This window comes from Vulpes lagopus, chromosome 19, assembly GCF_018345385.1.
Source record: "Vulpes lagopus strain Blue_001 chromosome 19, ASM1834538v1, whole genome shotgun sequence".
Classification (NCBI taxonomy): Eukaryota; Metazoa; Chordata; class Mammalia; order Carnivora; family Canidae; genus Vulpes; species Vulpes lagopus.
The window spans coordinates 35287164-35309533 of record NC_054842.1 but is presented as its reverse complement, the minus strand read 5'-3'; the positions used below and the strand labels follow the sequence as shown (position 1 = coordinate 35309533).

The 22370-nt window shown below is 53.2% G+C and overlaps 1 protein-coding gene across 3 annotated transcripts in view; it reads right to left on the bottom strand.

Annotated features, from left to right (window-relative positions):
- MRAS (muscle RAS oncogene homolog) overlaps positions 1-22370 on the bottom strand; it is a 55762-nt gene extending 33392 nt beyond the window's left edge. For all 3 annotated transcript variants that reach the window (XR_005984573.1, XM_041733900.1, XM_041733901.1), the window contains exon 1: positions 22221-22370. The gene's annotated coding sequence lies outside the window, so the exon portion shown is untranslated. The remainder of the gene's footprint in view (positions 1-22220) is intronic.

Here is a 22370-nt window from a genome sequence, read left to right as displayed (position 1 = left end):
TGATAATATTAAAATATTCCCATCAATGGGAATAAAGGGTACGGCATAGAGAACGTAGTCAATAGTATTACAACAGCATTGCACGGTGACAGATGGCAGCTACATTTGTGGTGAGCATAGCATGGAGTTGGTGAATCACTATCTTGTACACCTGAAACTAATATAACATTGTGTGTCAACTATCCTCAAATTTTTTTTTAAAGATTTCATTTATTTATTCATGATAGACATAGAGAGAAATAGAGAGAGAGAGAGGCAGAGACACAGGCAGAGGGAGAAGCAGGCCCCATGCTGGGAGCCCAATGTGGGACTCCATTCTGGGACTCCAGGATCACACTCTGGGCCAAAGGCGGCGCTGAACCGCTGAGCCACCCAGGGATCCCCAACTATCCTCAAATTAAAAAAAAAAATTAATGTTTCTGCCAAATAAAATGTTCAGGCTACCCAAAAATGTATGACTCCATGTCCTTCGGGGAGGGATTTAAGCTGCAGCCCCAGTATCTGATGCCCTGTCTCCCCAAGTGGGGTAAAGGTGGGAACAAGCTGAGGCTTTGGTGAACTGAGCTTTCCCACATGACAAGAGATAGTGCTCCAACGGGGCCACAGAGCAGTTGGCAGGAAACAGGAATGGGGAGAGGAGGACAAAAGTCATCTCTCCCTCTCCCTCGCCTCTCAGGTAGGGGGAGCCAGGTGTAGCATGGTCTCTTCACGGCCCCTCCTTACCCCCACTGTCTTGGCCAAGGGTGGAAAGTGAGTGACACAGGGCCAGGGTGAGCATATTTGCTTGTGAAAGAGGCTGGTTTTAAAGCTCCCCTATGGGGCTCCTGGGTGGTTCAGGGGTTGGGCGTCTGCCTTTGGCTCAGGGCATGATCCTGGGGTCCTGGGATCGAGTCCTGCATCAGGCTCCCTGCAGGGAGCCTGCTTCTCCCTCTGTCTATGTTTTTGCCTCTCTGTCTGTGTCTCTCATGAATAAATAAATAAAGTCTTCAAAAAAAAAAAAAAAAAGAAAAAGAGAAAGCTCTCTTCCATTCTCTGCTGGCAGCAACATGAATAAAAAATACTCAGTGGGTGGGAAGATATCAAGAAGGAAAATTATTTCTTTTGTTTTTCTTCTCAAAATAAAACAAGATAAGAAATCCACTAGTAAGTATGACAGAGGACATGAACTGTATCTTTGAGTTGGTACTTAGACCACCCACAGCAGAATCACCTGGGGACCTGCCTGCAGAGCAAGGCAGCTGGCAGGAAACGGGTCAGATGAAAGGCTCCTTCCTTTCAGAGTCCTGCCCTCAGGGTTTGGACTTCTGAGAGACCCCAGGCAGCCAACTCAGGGTTCCTCCCCAACTAAGACTCAATGTACGCAGGTTAGAATGCACAGTTAGGGGCAGCTTGGGTGGCTCAGCCGTTTAGTGCCGCTTTGGGCCTGGGGTGTGATCCTGGAGACCCGGGATCGAGTCCCACGTAAGGCTCCCTGCACGGAGCCTGCTTCTCCCTCTGCCTGTGTCTCTGCCTCTTTCTCTGTGCGTCTCTCATGAATAAATAATAATAATAATAAAAGAATGCACAGTTAGCACAAAAATTGGTCCGGATCCCTCGTGGTTTAAAGCCCTTTGAAGGTTTTAAAGCGCCTGGGTGGCTCAGTGGGTAAGTGTCTGCCTTCGGCTCAGGTCATGATCCTGGGTTCCTCAGATGGAGCCCTGCATTGGGCTCCCTACTCAGTGAGGAGTCTGCTACTCCCTCTCCCTCTGCTTCTCCCTGTGCCTTTGCTTCTCCCCCTGCTTGTGCTCTCTCTGTCAAATAAATCAATAATATTTAAAAAAAAAAAAAAAAAGCAAGTATGGCAACATGTTAAATTTTTTTAAAAAAAGAGAAAAGAAAAAAAGAAATACCCTTTGGTGCTGCCCACATGTGATGGGCCCAGTCCCGGCTCCTTCACTGGACTTTCAAAGCTGTCACTGCTGTCACCGGTCAGCAGCGCTGACATCTCCAGTAGTAGCTGTGCCATAGCCTCTCACATTCTATTCTCTCTACCAACCAGTTCTGTGTTCGCCCAGTGTGCCCTGCGGTTACACGGAGTCCTCTGCAGACCCCAGGTCCCCCTGGGAGAGCACACCCCTCCTTACAGGCTGGGCCTGAGCGCAGGATTCATCTCCTGTGGGAGGCACCTGCTTCTACTCTGCGCCCTGCGCTTCCTTGTACGGAGGCCACCCGTACACTTGAAATGGTCTACACTTAACGTGCACAAAAGGGCGGGGACCCCCTCTCCGTACCACCAAAGTCCCCAGCAGAGCATCAGCAAGCAGCAAAGGCTAGCTGAAGGAATTGGAGGATCAACACTGGCATTTCTGAACAACTGTCAGATCACTAGCCACAGCACTGGCCCTGACCATGGAGAGGGCTAAGGGGCAACCCTCCCAGCCAGGAGTTAGGATTGCTTCCCTCCTTCTATCAAGTCAGACCAATCACACAGGAAAGCCCTGCTGGATGCAAGGGGGGCCCAGGAAGGAAAGAAGGTTGCAGGCCCAAGAGAATGAGTCCAGAACATGCCCCCCACCCAACCCCGCATCTGATTCTTAATGGCTCTTCTTCTGATGGACAGGTTTTTCCAACTTTCAGCCTCCCCCCAAATAATCCCAGACTAAATGATGTGTTTGTTAACTGGGGAGGGCAGTCAAAATGCCAAGGGGCATACACATCCAAACTCCTACAAAATAGGCTGGACTCCAGTGGTAAAAAGAAAGATTTTTCTTTTTTTTTTAGTCACCACAGGCTATGACGAAAGACACCACAGGATAAAAAGCTGGCTGGTGGTTAAGGAGCAAACTGCTTACATTCACAAGAGCTTGCCCCCAGCCTATTCAACTAGAAGATCAGAGACCTTTCCGGATCTTTTTCCGAGATCATTATAGAGTGCCCGTTCTTCGCTCTTTTGGAGGTCATGGATGGCCCCTTTGAGGTGGGAGGGTAGTGGGCCTAAGTTTCTTTTTAAAGCCCCCCCCCACCAGTTTTCCATGCTGGATACCCTCCTACTGACCAGGTGAGTGACCTTGGGCAAATCACCGTTCACAGCCTCAGTCTCTTATTTGTAAGATGGGATTGGTTAGAAAATTATACTTTGCAGGATTGCCCTAAGCATGAGATGAAAATGTATGAAATGTGCCCAGCTTAGAGGAGGCGCTCGGATGTTTGTTCTTGCGCCTTGTTTACTTTGTTCCCTGGAGAGGTTCCCTCCCTCCCCTCTCCCCCCTTCCTCCACTCAGAGGCTACCCCGGCAGAAGCCCCGCTGCCATCTCAGCTCCTCCGGGGGCTGTGTGGGAACGTCACCCACCATTTAGAACGCTGTTTCCATGGGAAATGGCTCCAAGGTTCAGGGCAGCCCCCTCCGCTCAGAAACCAACTTTTGGAACAGCAGCCACTGGGCGGGCGTTGGCGGGAGCGTGGGTTCCCAGGGCAACCAGGGCCCCCAGAGCCCCTCCCAGGCCACCGGCAGCCCAAGGCCTCGCTCCTGCTGGAAACTTTTTCCTAAAAGGCAGCATCGCTGCTTGGGCAATTTTATTTTTTTTTATTTTATTTCATTTTAAAAAAATTTATGATAGTCACACACAGAGAGAGAGAGAGGCAGAGACACAGGCAGAGGGAGAAGCAGGCCCCATGCACCAGGAGCCCGACGTGGGATTCAATCCTGGGTCTCCAGGATCGCGCCCTGGGCCAAAGGCAGGCGCCAAACCGCTGCGCCACCCAGGGATCCCTGCTTGGGCAATTTTAATGACATATATACAAAGACTCTGGGCAGCTCCCACCAGAGAAATAAGCATTTTTGGCTCTTTGGCGGCCTTCCTCCCTCAGGGTAAGCACCATACTGCAAGGTGTGGAGTTGTTTCCTGAATGGTAGATTCCTCTCCCCAAGCAGCTCAGAAGCTCCACCGGGACAAGAGCCCCATCTCCTCATTCCTTTGCCTTTTCTAGGGCCAGGTAGGACCCAACACACGGGAGGCTCGGGGTCTCTTCATTGACCGACTGCGGGATACTGCCCCAGGGCAGCCTTCTATCCACCCAGCCCTCCTTGGGCCAAGAAGCAGGGGGTGATGCTCCTAGGAGGTGGGAGGCTGGGTGGACAGATGACCCCAGCATAACTTCTTCCCCCAGCAATTTTCAGAGTGTGCTGGGAGGGTTCCAAGACCTCCTGGGGACAGTCTCCGTCAAAGCCCCACCCTGGCTCTCAAGGGGGTAGTCTGGGTGGGGGGAGTGTCATTTATAGCCTGTGACTGCAGTCAGGTGGCTTGAGTTCTGTTTGTGTCTCTGATATGGATACCCTGTGTGACCTGGAACAAGTTTCTTAACTTCCAGGAGCCGCTTCCCCACTTTAAAACAAGAGAACAGGATACTCAAGAATGTGTGAGGCCCCAGTGAACAAAATGGAAAGGCCCCCAGCAAGGGCATATTTGCACTGATAAGCAAAGTAGTTGGCCCCTGGTCTCCCTCCAACCAGGTCGACCCCAGTTATCTGGACCACTTGCCTGCCCCATCAACAGCCCTAAGAGTACCTGTACCACATAGAGCTGCTGGAGGACCCAATACAGTAGCACATATACATGCCTGGGACAACAGAGAGTTCCAGCAGTCCCGCAAACACCAGAGTCTAGTGGCAAATCTGTTGCATTCTCCGAGGTCCCCAGTTTCTAGGGGTTCTACAGAGCTTGTTTCCCCAAAGAATAGCTCAAAACACCCCCCATTTTTCTAAGTGGACACATAAAAAAAGAAAGAGCTTTGTCTGCAGACATTGTCAAGGGATCCATAGGCTCCCTGGCCTCTCTATGCACCCCATCCCCCCAACCGGCACGCTTCCAAAGCAGTGTCATACAGTCCTGGCCAGAACAACTCGTGCCCAGGAGAGGCTCCATAGCAATAACACTCCCCACCACTTAGTGGGCATCTGTAGTGGACTGGCTGGACACCAAAGGCCACCCTGGGAACCATCTCCCCACACTGCCTTAAACTCTTTGGGTGACTGGTTTTATAGCATCACAGAGCTTTTTTCTTTGACTGTCATTGTGATTTTGCTAACCCACAGGGCACTCTTCGTCCTTGTTGTTTGCTTCCCTGGCCCTGACTATAGGACCAGATTCTTGGAGCTGGGGCAGTGGCCAACCCAGAGCCTCACCCAAAGGCGTTGCTAACTTTACTGAAAGTTTAGTTTTCACTGCTTTTTGCTTCCCTAATCTTCTATACTAATTATTTTAAAGATTTCCCCAATCCCATCAGTTGAACTACAAAGTTGTCTGATAAACAAGGCTGGAAGAAAGGAACACATTCACTATTAATGGAGCTCTTGGGCGAGTGAATGGATTTTCAATCACATTGAGCTGAATCAGCTCTGGGAAACTAATCTCATCTCCATGATGTCTGGGTGTGCCCAGCTCAGGGGGATGAGGACACATTGGGGGCAGGGGGTGTGTGTGACCCAACCCATGTGGAGGAAATGGCTCTGCATTCCAGGAGCTGCCCTTCCCTTCTGCACAATTCCCAGAAATGGGCAGCTTCCCAGGGCTGCTGCCTTGCAGGCTGTACATAGATGGTGTGCGGTCCCGCCAGGGGTCTAGGCCACTTGCTATCCCTTGAGGCTTCACTCTCCACTCTTGCCCTCCTCAAAACTTTGCCCCAGCCCGTTGTCTCACATCTTTGCTAATCCAAGTCCAGCTCTGTCACTATACTACTCGACCCCTCCAGGAAACCACCAGTCCATTCAGCTCATTCCATTATTAAGACTTACCCCCCCCCACACACACACACACACTCGACCACATGTATTATTTTATGTGATAAAGAACCTTAAGCACCACTGGGTTTTAGAGGGTGAGGAGGTAGCAGGGATGCTGCTCCTCCCATTCCCATGGCAGACATCCTAATCGACCACTGTCCTCTTCCCCACTCAGTCTTAGAACCCTTTGTAATGCCCTTGGCGGCCAGAACCAGGTGACTGGGGGAACCTGTATGCCCAGATCTAACCCACTACTCTCCTGGTTCCCTCTAAAACATGTCACTTATTGGCCATCGTGTTCTGTGGAAGGGTCTCAGGACCCTTAGGGGATGCCTGCTGGTTATCTCTGGAGAACTCTGTGACCCAGGTCTTGTGTGACTACAGCAACCCCCACTTTTCTACGCCATCAAATCCAAACTCCTCTGCCAGGACCATGTCTGGACTGCTGGCATCAGGACAGAAATGGTCAGACAGGGATGCAGAGATCCAGGCAAAGGCCAACTTCTAGTGTTGGCCAGGCATAGGATGCTGTGCCCTTGGCCTTACTCATGACGCCCCAGTACCAGGGGGTTCCTCATATCATGACTATTCACACTTGGGTCTTCCTGCTAGCTTGAGAGTGCCTCCTGACAGGGCCTGGGGCCTGGGTACTTATGAACCCAGAGTCAGTTTGTGGAAATACTGCTGTAAAGATTACAGGAGCAACCAAAGTTCAAAACGATGAACAATTAAGTAATTAACGTAAGTGACGTGTCTGATGCTGTTGCAAGATTTTACCACATTAACTCCCTTAATTCTCCCAACGACCCTGGGAGGTATGATTGTCCCCATTTGACGGTTGAAGAAACTGAGACACAACAACATCAAATAACTTTTCTGAGGTCACCCAGCTAGAAAGCAGCAGCGTCAGGATCTGCAACCATGCAGTGCGGCTCCAGAGCCCGTGGCCGGCCCATCAAGCTAGGCGTTTTCTCATGGCTGGAGAGATGGTGAGTGGGTGCAAAGGCAGGTCAGGCCAGAGGCAGCTGGCCTGGGAGTGCAGGAAAGAGGTCAGCAGTGAGCCAGGCAGGTGACGTCAGAGTCCGAGAGCCCTCCGAGGCCACATCCCTGCTCCTGTCAGGGAAGTAGCTGAGCAGGTCAGGGCCCAAGAGGCACCCAGGGCAGATCCTAGTCACTGGGAACAGACATACCGCCCACCCCCCAGCCCAACTGGGACAAAGTCGGCCAAACAGTACGGGTCTCGCCCTGCAGCATGCTCCTGCCCGAGGACCAAGGAGGAAGCTGGGGGATCACGCAGCTGCCCAGCGCTGTGTGGAAGCACCAGGCAGCATTGCGACCAGTTTTCTAGCACCTCTGTGTGGTGCCTGACTGCTCGTGGCCCTGCACACCGGGCACTCCCTGCCCAGCAGCAGTTGCCCCTCACCCAGGATACCTCATCAAGGAGCGTGAGCCACTGACTCAGTCTGCAACCTTAAGCGAGCTGCTTATCTTCTGTGCCTCGGTTTATCTCTTCTATGACTGGCAGCATTTGCCTCCTGGTGGTCATGCTAGGCTACCCTGATTTGCCAGGCTGTGTCTAGCCCATGGGGAATGCTACGTAAACATCAAGTTGTTACCATCACCAGCAAGCTTCAACATCCATGCCAAGGCTTCCCCCTCCAGGAAGCCCTCCTGCCTCCCCAGAGTCCCACCTGAGCTCACGCCCTGCGACCTGGTTGGTTCCACAGGTAAACAGCTCAACAGAATTTAGCCCTCACCACTCCCTCCTCCGTGTGCTCTCATGCTGTGTGTGGGCCTCAGCTTCCTCATTCTGCCCTGGCGGGCCGCATTTACACCTTGGCCTAACCCAATCCAACGGGCCCCCAACTCTCTCTGCTGTCCACAGTCAGGTTAACCAGTGAGAAGAGCCAGGAGAGAATGGACAGCTTGCATGGGACGAACTCCGAATCCCGCAGCAGCTCCAAGGAGAGGGAAGCAGATTGGGGAGGGAGAGAGGGCCAGGCAGCAGCAGGAAGGCGATGCCGGCCCGCAGGCACAGGCACGGGGACCCAGGCACGACCATGCAGGGTGGCATTTAGCCTCCTCATTTTACAAGTGAGGAGACAGAGTCAGAAATGCTAAGGCATTTGCCCCAGGGAACAGGGTGGCAAAGGGGGAACCTTGGACTTGGTGAGTAAAAACAAAAACTGCCCCACTCATCACCCAGCTAGTCCTGGGTGCTGGTAGGTCTGAGGCTCTTGGCATTGAGGGGTTAACGAGGGCCCCAGGGTCTCAGGGCCCATAGAGCCCCTCAGAACCATGGGCCCCACTGGCATCCCCAGCTCATGGGGTGCTGCCCCCTGGCCCTCTCAGCCTCACAGGTCCTACCCCGGCATCCCCCATGCCTCCCCCATGCCTCCCCCATGTCCTACGGCCACAGGGAGGGTGGGAGTGAACTCAGTCCAGGGCTGTGGGGCAGGGCTGTCCCCTGGGTCACAGCATTCTTTAGTGGCAGCTAGAGGCAGAGAGGAGGAAATAGCCTTATGTTTAAATTCTTACTCTCAGCCCTGGGGGCCTATTAATATTTTCCTAATTCTGGGGCAATCACACCTGCAGCCAAGGAGAACTTCTCAGTCTTAGACAGGAGTCTGCATGTCCACCGGGAAAGTCATCGGGGCAGTCATCCCGCCAGCGACAGGCGGCTTCTGGACACTCTGGGGGCCCCCGAAGTGACATCCCTCGGACTCCCTAGAGGCCGGCAGGCCCCTGTCCTAGTGTCTCCCTGTTCTGATGCAGCTGCCTCCTCACAGCTCCTCTGGGGGCTGCTCAGGCTCCTCAGTGCTTCACTGAGCCTCGTCCCACTCTCCGCCCTGGCACTCCCTCCACCTTCCCTCCCGAAAACACCTCCCGCGGCATTAGTTCCCAGGCTCCAGCACTATGGCCCCTCAACCAAGGGCTGTGGATCCCCGAGCTCTCCCTGTGACCGCGCAGCCCAGGCCTCCTGACGCGGCCTCCCCTCCCCTCCCGCTGGACCCCAGCGTGGCTCCCCAGGACAGAGGCGGCGCCCAATCTGTGGGGGCTCCAGGCCCGGCAGGGTAGCCTGTAGCCTGCGTCTGCCGGTGAACGTTCTCTGCCCTTCCGTCTTTCACCACCCGGGCAAACGGGCAAACGTTCCCTGTCAGGAACAGCCTCCTGTCTTCCCCAGCCCCCTGAAGCGATCCCTTCCTCCCCGGCCCCTTTACCTTCCGGATCCCCTTCCAGGATCCCCTTCCACGCGGGTCTAGGGGTCTAGGGAGTGCTGGCCGGGGGCAGGTGGCCGCTGGGGCAGGTGGCCGCCGGGTGCTTTGCTGCCATTATGCCGTTTGGCTCCTCACAGCCGCCACACCAAGAAGGCACCGGTTAGCACCTGTCAGTGATGACCCCTGAGGTCACAGAGGTTCTGTGGCTCCTCCGAAGGCGGGTCTGACCCCAAAGCTCCTAGCTCAGCTACGCGGCCACTCTGTCTTTTCTGGGGAGCGCGCTCCTCTACTCCTCCCTTCCAATCCAGGAGTGGGGAGTGATTTTCCTGTCACAGTCCCCACGAGGGTGGGGCAGGCGGGGGTCTGAGGGCCGGGCCTCAGCTTCTCTACCTCTCTAGGGCCCTGGCACAGCTTGCCGCACAGACACTCCAGGCATCTGCTGTCTGCATTTCCACAACGCAGGGGTGACGCTGGGTGCCAGCTGGAATGGCGGCTTGGGGAGAGGGAAGGGCGGAGGTAGTGCGGGCACCATACCCAGTGGGCCAGACAGGTCCCAGGGCCGTGACTGGTGGTCCCCATAAGGGACGGATCACGCGAGGAGTTCCACCAGACATACCTGGGCACTGGCCCAGAAGGAGAAGCGGGTGACGATGAGGGGGTACTTCCCTGCCACCCACACTCGCAAACATCGAGCCCCCTGTACCTCCCAGGTCCCAGCTCCCTGACCACTCCGCCTGTTGATCTGGGGATGCCACACCTTGTCCTTAGAGCCTCCTGGTGACAATAAGGCAAATCTTCTGGTACTATCTTTCCCCTAGGTTGGGGGGGGGGCGGGTACAGCAGAGCAGAGCACAGCTTCACGGGTTGTGCCTCAGGGCTGTCCCAGCCCCGGGCTGCCCATCTCACAGAACCATGGCCTCGCACTAGCACACTAGGAAGGAAGCAGCCCAGGAGAAGGGCAGGGGTGGTGACAGACAGCAAAGGAAAGGCGCGGACGCCAGGGGCAGGCATCGCTCTGTGCCAGCAGCCCCCAGCTAGGACATGAACACTGCTGGCCAGGTCCGACTATGGCTAACTTCCAGCCCTCCCAAGTTCTGGCTGCCTCCCTACCTCAACTGCTTTACCCTGCAGCAGCAGAAAGAGGCACTCAGGAAACAAATCCCAATCTCAAGTGTTCAGTGGTCAGGCCAATAAATGAGAGAAAGGGAGCAGGTACAGGCAGTAGGGAGCAGAGGGGCCTGTGGCAAATAGGAGCCCACTATTACTTTCCAGCAACTGACTACAGAACCTGCGCATATCTGCAACAAGCTTGCCAGATACTCTACATTTTTAAACATTTTTTTTTTAATCTTTATTTATTTATGATAGTCACAGAGAGAGAGAGAGAGAGGCAGAGACACAGGCAGAGGGAGAAGCAGGCTCCATGCACCGGGAGCCCGATGTGGGATTCGATCCCGGGTCTCCAGGATCGCGCCCTGGGCCAAAGGCAGGCGCCAAACCGCTGCGCCACCCAGGGATCCCTACATTTTTAAAGAGTAGCCAGGAATCTGAATTTTTTTTAAGATTCTATTTATTCATGAGAGACACAGAGACACAGACACAGACACACACACACACACACACACACACACACACACACAGAGGCAGAGGGAGAAGCAAGCTTCATGCAGGGAGCCTGATGTGGGACTCGATCCCCGGTCTCCAGGATCACGCCCTGGGCTGAAGGCAGGCGCTAAACCGCTGAGCCACCACGGCTGCCGCCAGAAATCTGAATTTTTATGTAAAGTTGAGTTTTTAATGTTAGCTCCCCATTAAAAAGTTTTACACATCGCACAAGCCAAACGAATCACCCCTGCGGAGCTCCAGCCCGCAAGGGCACCTGCTGCCACTGCCATCCCGGGCCATCTCAAGCATGTACCAGCATGCACACACCCAGTGGTGCGTCTGCTCCAAGGCAGACAACTCTTTGCACTGCCGTGGCCTGGCCTGGCTTTGGCCCCAGAGAGGTGTGAGATTAGAGAAGGTGAAAATGACATTAAGGAGCAGCAGCAGCAACAACAGGAGCAGCAGGGGTTACTCAGCCTGGAAACCCTCCAGGCTCATAGTCCTTAGAGGGAGGGCACAGAGCCCACCCAAGGAGTGCCCAGAAGCCAGGGAGGTGAAAGGCAGAAAGGTGCACTCAAAAACGACCACTGCTTTGATTTGTTTCTATCATCTCTATTCAAGATGTCAAACCCCCATTAATGAAAAATGTAAAAACGCATATATTTGACCAAAAAAATGAGAAAGAAATGCAGTCCAGGCTCTTGCCTGAAGTGGGGAGAGGCAATCCCATCTCCCATTTTAAAATAGTAACCAGACTGTAGAGAGCTGGGCTGGAGCAAAATAAAAGGGAAACTTCCTGAAAACGAGGTGGGCATGACAATGAGCAGCTGAGGAGGTGTGGGATTTTCCTTGCAAAGGCTCTGTGAGGCAGGATGGAGGAAGGAGGAGCGTCTGGCAGCTTGGCTCCAGACGGGATGAACTAGGGCTGGGGGGGGGGAGGGTGACTTTTTTGGGATGCACCCCAACTCCAGATTTTAAGCTGGGAAGGCAGGAAGCAACTTTCACATTCCTCCCTCCTCAACTGCAAAACAGTCGCCGTAGGTCTCCTACCATCCTTAGCAGCCTGGCCAGGCCAGGTGGCTATGCCCTGGACTCAGGGGTGGAGGTGAGGGGAGGGTGTGGGGTAGGGGGGCAAGCTGGCAGACCTGCTCCAACCCCATGAGCCACTACTGGCCTCCTACATCTCTTTTTCCTACCTACAGCACTTTTATAAAAAGTCCTGCACCAAAGCATTTGCCCCTCTACTAGGTGTGTGACCTTAGGCACATCCCTCCATCTGTTTGTGCCTGTTTCCTCACTTGTGAATGACAGTATCCACCTCACAGGGTTGTTTTGAGGACAGAATGAACTAAAACAGTCAAGTGCTTAGAGCAGTGCCTGGCACATAAAGGTTGCTCTTCTTCATGTTCTCGTTACCATTATCATCATCAGTATGTTGTGGGAACTCTTGCCAATGTCCCCTTTCCACCAAACTGTACAGAGGGGTGCCTGAGACCCCACTCGGCTGTATTTTCCAAGTTGCCCCAAAGCGCTCAGGGCTAGGGGTGGGGGAGGCAGGTGCTCCCTTTGATTCACCTCCTTCAGTCTGAGAGGCTCTCAGTACAGTCCACGGCACAGAGAGACCCCAGCAGCCCCTGCTCCTGTCTCTTGGCCATCCCAGGACTTAAGAAGGAAGCACGTTTTATTTCTGATGATGGAGAAATGATCAGAATCCACTATCTGTGCTGCCTTGTTTCAGGCATCTGGAGAAAGGGGGAAGCTTTGGGGCTATGCCCCACCCCATAACCTATCTCACAGGGGGTATCCCAGGGACAGAAAGCTGGAGGCAGAGCAGATATCAGGAGCCTGGTAATGGGTCCAACACATCCAGTTTTGAATCGTGGGTGTGTCACTTCCTAGGTGTGTAATCTTGGAAAAATTATAAACCCGTCTGTGCAAAATTACTATTGGTAGAAGGAGTAACCTGCTGGAGGTGTAATCGGGCTGAGTCCTGTGGCCAGGATGGATCATTATAGTGCCCCTTTATTAAGTCCTGACCACATCCTCAGCACTTCACTTTCACGTACACCACCCTGAGCAGCCCCAGCATGGCCCAGACTAGGTGAGATTACTGTTACACCATCCCAAACACTCGGCTGTCCTTCCTGATGGCACTGCGCACGCTGCCACTCAATCCCTTACTTGCTCATAATGGCATGTGTCAGCTCCAGGAGCACAGAGGGCCTGTCCTCTGGGGACCTCTCCACTGTACCTCGGGTGCCCAGCACATGTGTGACACAAAGAAGGTGCTTAATAAATGTTTACTGATTTACGTCAGCTCTCATCCTCATGGCTATGCAGCACAATGTTCTAACAGGAAGGAAAAAAATTGACTCATGGGTTCGTTGTAATCATTGGGAGTTTGATGTGTCCAGTACTGACAGTGCTGAGTTAACACCTAGCTAGCGGTGGAAGGCTAGGGCATGTACTTCTTGCTTAGACGAGCTCTTTTAGTGGCTTTTTTTCTGAGCAAAAGCACAGGCTCGCAGCCTAGTCCAGGAAAGATTTCATTACTGCTGTGCAACCAAAAGTAATGGAAATTTGGAGTTCTCAGAAGTTCTGGAGAAAAGTGTCCAGGAAAACTAGTCCCTGGAAAATAGTAGCAAACAAGGCTTCATGAGACAGACAGGCAGGGAGAAGCCCTCTAAGGGGTGAGCAGGCAAGAGGAGGATGTCTGCTGCTTAATTTTAACTTCTGCCCTGTTCTGAGCAATGGGTAACCCCCTTTCTTATAAGCCCTTGGTGAAAGCCTGTTAGCTGGGGCTTAATAGGATTTAAGGAATGAGGAAGCCAAGCCAATTGCACACACGCATGGGGCAAAACAGGGCAGTGGACCCAGGAGGTCTGATGGCCAGGGGATATGGACCCCACTCTGACATCCTCAGAAGTGCTGCAGGCGGGGAGCATTTTCATCAGCGCTTGGGTAGTGTTTAAAGAAAAATAAATAATGGGGCACCTGGGTGGCTCAGTTGGTTAAGCGTCTGACTCTTAGAGCCTCGCACTGGGCTCTGTGCTGGGCGTGGAGCCTACTTAAAAAAATAAAACAATTTTGGGGCACTTGGGGGGGGGAAGGGGGTTCAGTGTCTGACTATTGGTTTCAGCTCAGGCTGTGATCTCAGGGTCATGAGACTGAGCCCCGTCCTGTCAGGTTCTGCACTGCGCTCCAAGTCTGCTTGTGACTCTTTCTCCCTCTTCCCCTGCCCCTCCCCCATGCACTCTCTCTCAAATGAATAAATAAGTCTTAAAAAAAAAAGAAAAAATACATAAATACAGTCAGAGAACTTCTACAGGGAGAAAATCCTTTGGGAAGAATGACGAAACTCTGGGGAAAGCACCTCCCCATTTCCACATATGTGGGATGAGGGTCAGCCCAGTGTAACTGGGGCAGGAACAACTGGGATGGGGTGCCTGGAATATCTGTGTTACGGCTGCATTGTTCCCTGTTATGAACCAGGCAAGGGAGGCTCACAGTGGCGGGGGACCGTCCAAGGTCACATGACAACAGGTGGCGGGGCAGAAAGTGGAGCAGGAGTCCTCTGGTCCTGCAGTCCATGTTTTTTCTCGCTCTCCTGTGGGTCTTCTCAGGAAGGAAAGGAGGCCTGACACCCACTCTGGCCCCCCTGGCTGCCAATTCTGAAGCCCTGTTGGTGGCCCTAGATCCTTGCCAGAGACGCTGCCAGAGGCCCTCTCCTTCCACACAAAGAGGCTCTCCCAGCCCTCCGCCCTGTCTTTCCTATTCCCTCACACCAACCCTAAATAGAAAAAAGTCCCTGTTAAATGCTTCATTAGAATGGTTATTTTGTTGGAGTGCCAAGTGACCTACTCCAGCTCTCCCTTTCCATCCCTCCAGCCGTCCCCAGTTTGAGTCCAGAAGTAAAACAAAGGCTTTGTTTCTTTATTTTTATTTCCTCTGTAAAATCTCAAACATGCAGGAAACACCCACCCAGTCCCAGATAAGTAGACTCAGGCCGCTGTCCACCGCAGGCGGGTGGGGTCAGGGGTCAGTGAGTAGGGGTGGGTGGGAAGGTTCTGAGGCCAGCAGCCCTTAGCTCCCTGGGAGGCCAGCAGGGCACCTGGGGCCTGGCTTCCTGGAGCACCAGGGCTTCCCAGCTCCTCTGCCCAAGGAATCTCAACCTGAGGAATGTGGGTGTGGAGGGATGGCTGAGAAGACAGATCTCATACAGTTAGTTTTTAATATATGCCCCCAAGGCTTTGGGACAGTGGCTCCACCCTTTTCCATCATCCCTGGTTACAATAAAGCCGTCATTGACAGAAGAGCATGATAGAGGCTATTCTGGGCTGCTGAGCTGACTTGAGAGAATGGTCCTGGCCAAGAGAGATGGGCTTGCTTCACTCTCTTCCTCAGGGTCCTACATTTCCAGGGGAATTCAAATACAAAGGGGTGGGTGAATGTGTGGGTTATCTAAAAGGGGGAATTTTCAAGAAGGTATGTTGAAACTCTAAAGGATAAAAAAGAAAAAACCTAAATGACATTAAAATTAATTTTGCTTTTGAAATGAATATATGCTGCTTTGGAGAAGCAAGAACCTGTCCCCAAAAACTTCCCCCCGCCAAATGATTAGTTTCTATGGGGTGGATGGGCCCATCTTAACCACCCCTCCGGCCACTACCACACAGCTCCATATGACACCCACAAACATTTTCACTATTTGGGTACTCGGGTATAGTCTGGTATCTGGCATAGTAGGGCAGCCTAACACATAGTATATACAGCAGATTCTTATGAAACCAGAACTTTTCTTTTGAAACTGGGTCTCATTTAAAATAAAGAGGGGTTTTGGGGGGGAGGAGGGACTTCAGGGGAGGTGCTCTATTCTGTTTCATTGACCTATCTATTCCTGTGCCAGGGCTACACTACTTTATTCTAGCTTTACAGTATTTTATTATCTGGTAGGACTAGCCCCTTCTCCTTACTCATTAAGGGTCTACAGGCACGGGAGTAAAATGCTCAGATTTGGTTCTGATATTTCTTTTTGTCCAACTTTAAGATGGATTTACAGGGGGGAAAACTAGAGACAGAGAAACAAATGATACTGCAGACATCTAAGTAAGTGATGTTAAAGCTGGGGCCAGAAAAAAAGAGGGTTAGAAATAAAGGGAGGAATTAATTACAAATAATCCAAATCACTGGATTAAAAAAAGAGAGAAGTGGGGTTGTAGACATAACATGTATGTGTCTTTCTGTATAATCAAACAGGATTTGTTTTTATAGTATGTTTAACTGCCTGCACTGGTGCAGTCTCCGATTCCATTTATTGGAAGAGAAAGCCCAATAAGCAGGTGCTTCTGAGGTCCTGGGGCTCCCAGGCTGGCTCCTGCAGCATCTGCGTCAGACTCCGGGGACGGGACGCAGGCAGTGTTGTTCCCTGTGGGGCACTCAGGGATAGTGAATATTGCAATTCTTACCGCTTAATAAAGAGGACTTGGGGACCACCTCAGGTTCCCATGTTCTCTCATGAAATTAGTTCATTCCCTCGCCACTGTGACTCCCCTCAAATGGAATCTGTATGGGGGTGGAAGGCTTTCTTGGAAGTTTCTGAATCTCTTCAGCCTGGCTTTCAAAAACACTCCTCTGCTAAATGTTCTCACCCGGGCATAAGCTTGGAGAGGGGAGGCAGGCTCAGGCTTCAGCTCCAGAGTCAGGGGGTGGGTGGAAGGGAGAAGGGTGCAAACAGCTGCCCCTCCCTCCTTCCTTGGCCCTGCAGAGCAGGGTCCAAACCTGGGTACCAGCGCTCTCCTCCTGTGGCAGCGGCCCAGTGGGGAAGCCAGGGATTGGAAAGGTACCACATTGTGCTTTAAAGGAGTTCTACACTTTGGAATAGAAAAAGGATTTTGCTAAGTTTTGTGTTTAAAATGAGCTGCTTAGTGAATCACTGCCATCTAATTATAAAAAGAAAATCATGGTTTTTTTTCTCTCTCTTTTCTGAATATACATGTCTGCCATTTAAACGGTGCTCGCTTGGGGCAGGTGTGCTCTGCAGCCTGGCTGACCCTGCAGTGATCCAGCAGGTGCTTCCGAGAGCAGATCCACTTTTTTGATAAGGGTGAAGCCCAAAAGCCCCCTCCCAGGTGGGTTCTCCCTAGCTATGGGCAACCAACCAGGTGGCACCTGCTGAATTCGTAGGGGACAGGAGGCTGAAAGAGCCCATAAGAGAAAACCCAGGACCCAGGCTCAGAAGCTCGCCTCAGTGGGGAGGACAGGCCCAAACCAGCCAGGCCTAAGGACCAGGGACACAGCTGAAGTCCTGACCTACCGTGCGATGGATTGAGTGTAGGCTAAATAGCCACATCTGTTCCTTTTGGGTACGGGCACGTGGTGCTTGTTGTATGATCCTTTATATTTTAATTTTTTCATTTTTCAAAATTAAAAAATAAACCAATTGCACAAATTATTTAGGGGTTCACAGCTGACTGTAAGATTAATGGGAGTCAGGGAAAACCACTGCCACCCAGGCTCTCTGCCTCTCTGCACCGACCAGCTCCTTCTGTGCCTTGGTGGCTTCAGCTGCCTCATCACATCCTCTAGCAGAGGCTGCATGGTCTCCTTTCCTCATGAGGGCTTTGCTCCGCTGCAGCACTGATCTTGTGTGAACAGACACCTGAGGGGCACAGCCCCATGAGCACTAGGAAACAGGAGATGTGTCATTTTTGGTCACCCAGTTCTGGGAGCAGCTCAGTGTAACAGAAGGAGCATGTACTTGGGGACCAGATGGACCTTGGTCAGACTCCTGGGCTCTGCTTTTCTCGGGCTTTGACTGGAAGTGGCCTATTCAATCTCCCTGAGCCTCAGTTTCCACACATGTAAAAGGCTAATGGCAACTGTTGTGAGGCCTAGATGTGGCTAATATAGTGTCTAGCCTGGGGCCAGCCCACAAGTCTTTGTTGAAGGGAGGGAGGGAAGGAGGAACGGAGAGGGGAGAGTGGGAGAGGAGGGAATGGGGAGGAAAGGAGAGAGGGGAAGAGGAGGGGAGTGAGGGGAGAAGGAAGGAGGGAGGGGGAATGGAGTGGGGAGGTAAGAAAGAACTCAACAAGGACAAGAATCCCCAAATGGAAAAGTGGATGGATTTGGGGGCAGCAAGCTCCCTATCCCTAGAGGGGTGCAGCAGAAGCCAAGGGAGTAGGGGAGGGACTGTAAGGGAACCACTCCCCTATTCAGTCTCCCAGCCTTTATTCAACGGGTCACCTTCCCATTTGGACTGTATTTGTTTACTACTGAACTATTACTGGCTTAACCTTTACCTTAAAATCACCATACTTTTGGGTTGCCTGGGTGGCTCAGCGGCTGAGCATTTGCCTTGAGCTCAGGGCATGATCCTGGAGTCCCAGGATCGAGTCTTGCATCGGGTGGGCTCCCTACATGGAGGTTGCTTTTCCCTTTGCCTGTGGTCTCTGCCTCTCTCTCTCTCTCTGTCTCTCATGAATAAATAAAACAGACACCCGGGACACCCGGGTGGCTCAGGGGTTGAGCATCTGCCTTCACCCCAGGGTGTGATCCTGGAGTCCCCGGATCAAGTCCCACATTGGGCTCCCTGCGCAGGAGCCTTCTTCTCCCTCTGCCTGTGTCTCTGTGTCTCTCATGAATAAACAAATAAAATATTTTTTTAAAAAGTAAAAAAATAAAACCTTAAAAAAAATCACCATACTATTTACTTTTTTTTTTTTTCAGTAATCTTTATACCCAACATGGGGCTTCAACTCACGACCCTGAGATCAAGAGCCATGTGCTCTCCACCATACTTTTTAACTTAAAATCTTTAACTTAAAATCTTTCTCTAAGCTTAATTTGAACAAAATATCCATTTTAAAAATTTGAGTTTGATTGGATGCCTGTATTTTTATAACATACATAAACAAGTATATTAAGATGAAATGATGTCATATGTGCCCCACCTAAAATCCTCTCCCTGACCACTCTGAGAAATGTGCTCTATGGGATCTGAATCTACTACTATGCTCCAGGGGCCCCTTCTGGATCTATGATTCTGTTGTCTGAGGTTGCTTGAATATTGATGATGCTCTTAATACTTATGGCCCTTTCTGGTCTCCCAAGCATGTTCTCATCTGTGTATTTCATCTAATCCCATGACAACCCTGAGGGCAAGGAGAGAAGTCACAGATGGTGCCTGGGCCCTTGTAGCATGGGATGTGCCCAAGGCCCTCTAGTTAGTCACAGAGGACCAGAACGAGGGCGCAGAGCGCCCAACTCTCCATCCTCTCCTACCACCACACTGCTGCAGAGCCAGCCAAATCCATCCTCATCCACCCTCGGTGCTGTCCCAAATCTCATTAGCATTACAACCCAGACGTAAATCACGGTGTTTTATCCATCTAGGTGGCCAGATGCCAAGTTCTGGAGATGAAAACCCCTCTGATGTCACTTCAGCAACCAGCAATGACCTATATTGCCGTTTGGCCTCTGGCCATCAGCACACCCCACTTTGAAAAGCTTCCATAAATACTAAAGGTCAGTGAGAGGGACATTAAAAAGTTAAATACACACTGCTACTTCATGAACCCTACAAGAGGGATAAATGCAGAAAACTGCCTTGGATTATGCTAACCTGGTGCTCAGTGGGGGGAGGGGGGGAGGGCTGGGGCAGGGGTGGGGTCTCTGGGAGCAGGTGAAACCAACCTCATCACATGCAGCAGAAACATCACCCAGGAGACTGGAGATGAGCACCAAAGAGTGTAGGCACCGAGGGGTACAACACGGCTGTCACCTCAGCCTCGACAAGGTCAGCTCTGTTGTCTGAAACATGCACCAGCAACTGGCCCTCTCATTTTCACTCCTGACCCCTGACTCTGCTATCCCAAGAGCCATAGTCTGGCGGGGAGGGCAGAGCCACAGAGTAAGTCCTTGGTAAAGAGCAGGGACACAACATGGCTTAGACCAGGGGACCTAACCTGGAATCCAGGGCTTGTTTTCAGAGATCCATGAATCCCCTGAATTGTATGCCCCACTCTGTACACCCAAGCAACTTTTCCTGGGCTTCTCACTGGCATACTAAAGAGGCTGTGACCCAATAAGGTAAAAACCATTGATCTGGTCACCAGACCCTCAGCTTTCTTGGCTGCCTTTCCCACGCAAGGGCTTGCTGGAAGTGCCACTAGTATCTCATCTCTGTGTAGAGCAACTTCACATCTTCGGCATCTTTGGAAAACCTAAACTCTGCTTAATGTGCTATTCCTTGGGTTTTGTTCTTTGCAGCCAAAGGCAACCCCTCTGGTCCAGCACCGCAAGGCCCAATGGTGACACCCAAGACTAGGAAGGTTGGCAGGGCCTCAGAGTCCACCAACAAAATTTCTCTAGGAGCCTGAATTCTCTGCTCAGCCTCTAGATAACAGATACTTGCTAGATGCCCCAGGGGCCAGGGAGTCATTCAGCTCCTCCCTTTTTCCCATTCCCACACAAAGGTAACTGTACATCTGTACATCTTAGATGGCTGGATGCCTGCCTTGAGGTTCAGAACCTCTGTAACTCTTGATGCTTGAGAATATTCCAGCTTGGCGCAAGAACATATTCCCAGTTAGTTCACGTTATGTATGGTTTTACAAACTACACAACGCTCCCGAGTAGGTATGTTTTCAATCACTTGCAGGGAAGAACACTCCGTGTGGGGGCACTTCATTGGTAGAACTCATTACTCACATGTGAAATATAAAGCAGAGGTCACGCTTCCCTGAGAACTCACTTGATCCAGCAGGCTGGTCCCCACACAAATCTGACTGAGGTGAGGACCAGTCACCCCAGGAGCTGGCTCAGTTCATCGGATTTGGTAGTCCTCCTTGGCTCCGGGTGATCACTCAAACTCAAGAACCACCCCCAGAGATCTGTCACGTTAGAAGCAGCTCAGATCAACTCAAAATGTGAAATACCTATGGTTAGAGCTAATAATAAAATAAAAGTTCTACCTGCCGCAAGAATGTCTTCTGTAGGCGAAAGCATGAGTGGGGGAAAATGCAAACTGCCTTTTTTGAGAGCAAAGCAGGCTGCCCTAGAAGACTGTCTCCTGCGTCACTGGGGTTCAGCAGGGGGCTTTGACCCTTTTTTCTACATGAAGAAATGTTGAGGCCAGTGGTGGGGGGTGGGCAGTTCTACTAGAGCACCCGGCTTACTCAACACCACTGGCATCTAAGAGAAACTGGCAGCCCCTGCAGCCTTGAAAACCCCAGAGCATCAAAGCCCAATACCTCCTGACCCGGCAGAGAAAGTACAAACTTCACCATAAACCGCAGACCGAGGAACTAACTGGCTGCCGGGAGTGAGGACAGACCCAAGGTTGAAAACCATGGCCCGAAACATTTTCAGGCCTAGTCAGCAGGGACTTGCAATTTACAGGAAATTAGGAGATTTATAAAATGTTAGCTAGCTCAAGTTTCTTCCCTGGGAAGAGAAGGAGAAACTCTAAGAACCGCTTCGGAGAAGTGCTTTGTTCACTGCAGAGTCCCTGACACGTGTCGGTTGTTAATACCAACAGCTCACCCCCCCCCCCCAGCTCCAACCCACCCGTGCTTGTCAACAGTGCAACAGCTTGCCCCACAGGCTGTACCTGGAGCCCTCCAGCCGGGACAGCCAGGCCCTCAGAAGAGAGGCCTGGGCAGCCACCCGGGCTCTAGGTAGATCTTGGGCAAGTGGCAGCATCTCATCTGCAGGTGGGGATTACAATAAAGCATCTGGGAGAGTCTTGTCAAACGATGAGCAAGCTCGCTCCGGTCGAGTGCCTGGTCTGGGCGAGCCCTGCGAGCCGCTACTGCTTCGGTGGGGCTACAGGGTCTTCGAGTCAGACCCCCCTTATTACTCCTCCGAGGGCTGCGCTCTGAGCCCTGCCAGTCGTCCTCTCTGGTCCGGTCCAGCGCGGAGTGCGTGTGCCTCGGACATGCAAGAACCATTTAGCCAAGGAGGCTCCGGGGGGAGGCGGGGGAATCCCAGGGCTCCGGGGTCAGGGCGCGAGGAGGTGGCCCTTGTCTCTCCCTCCGGGCTCGGCTTCCCGCGGCCAGCGCGGACCTCAGTTCCGGCCACCGGGTGTCCGCGCTCCCGCCGCGCTCCCGCCGGGCATCGCCCCCCCCCCCGGGGCCTTCCGTGCGCTCCCGCAGCGGCTGCCCCGAGCGCAGCTCGCCCCGCCGCGCCCCCGGTCCCGCCACGCCGCGCCGTGCGCCCTCCCGGGCTCGCGTCGCCCTCGCAGGCCCGGCCCTGCCCGCGGCCGCTGAATGAGCCGGGGCCGCAGGCCGCCTCTCCCCCGAGCCCCGGCGGGCCCCTGCCGCGGCAGCGCCATCTTAGAGAACCGGGGAGACGGCGCCCCCCGCCCCGCCCCGCCCCGCCCCGCCCGCCGGTCCTCGCCCCGCGGCCGAGAAGCCCAGGGCGGCTCCGCGAGCGGGCTCCGGGCGGACGGGCCTCCGCTGGGCGCTCCGCGGCGGCTCCCTCGACCCCCACGCTCCGCCCGGGCCCGCGGCGCCCGCAGAGGCCACTCCCCGGGGGGCCCGGGGCGCACTGGGCGCGGGGCGGGCGCGCAGGCCGGGGCGGCCACACCTCCCGCGCGGGACAAAGCGCGGCCCCCGCCCCCCGCGGCCGCGACCACTCACCGCGCGCCGCACCCGGGGCTCCGGGCAGGCCGCCTGCTGCAGGTCCGCGCGGCCGGGACGCAGCGCCGCGCCCGCCGGCCCCGCTGCGGCCGCACTGGCGGCTCCCGGCCCGCGGGCCCTCGGCCGCTCCGGCCCGTCCCCGCCCCGGCG